The following is a 504-nucleotide window of genomic DNA, read 5'->3' on the forward strand; positions in this document are numbered from 1 at the left end:
CCACCACAACAAGGGTGCGCTGTGCTTCCCGGCCCATACCCCTGGGGTGGGAAAAGTAAAAGCAACGAAAAGAGAAGAGGAAAAGGGGAAAAGAACGGCAGAAGGGCAAAAATGGAGAAGAGAAACGGAGTCCAACACAGCCAACAAAATATTTGACAACTTTGGCCCTGTCTCCTTGCCGCTGCTCCGTGGGAAGAAGGCCCACACCTCTGCGGGGTGTGCACACAGGCACGCATACGGACACGCACCCTTTGCTCAGTGCCCTCGTAATTCTCCTTTTCTTCTGCAGTTTTTCCCCCCTTGACCTCACTGGAGCTTCCGGACACACTCGCACGACAGACACACAGACACAAGCAGGACAGATATGTAGACACAATTCCAGCAGGCACACAGACGCATCTGTGCATAGGCCTGGCACGATGCACACGCGTGGCACAGCAGAGCCACACGCACACACACAACACCCGCACACGGGCACCGGAGAGCGGATGCTCCCAAAGAGCC

Source organism: Corvus brachyrhynchos, unplaced genomic scaffold, assembly GCF_000691975.1.
Source record: "Corvus brachyrhynchos isolate BGI_N302 unplaced genomic scaffold, ASM69197v1 scaffold52, whole genome shotgun sequence".
Classification (NCBI taxonomy): domain Eukaryota; kingdom Metazoa; phylum Chordata; class Aves; order Passeriformes; family Corvidae; genus Corvus; species Corvus brachyrhynchos.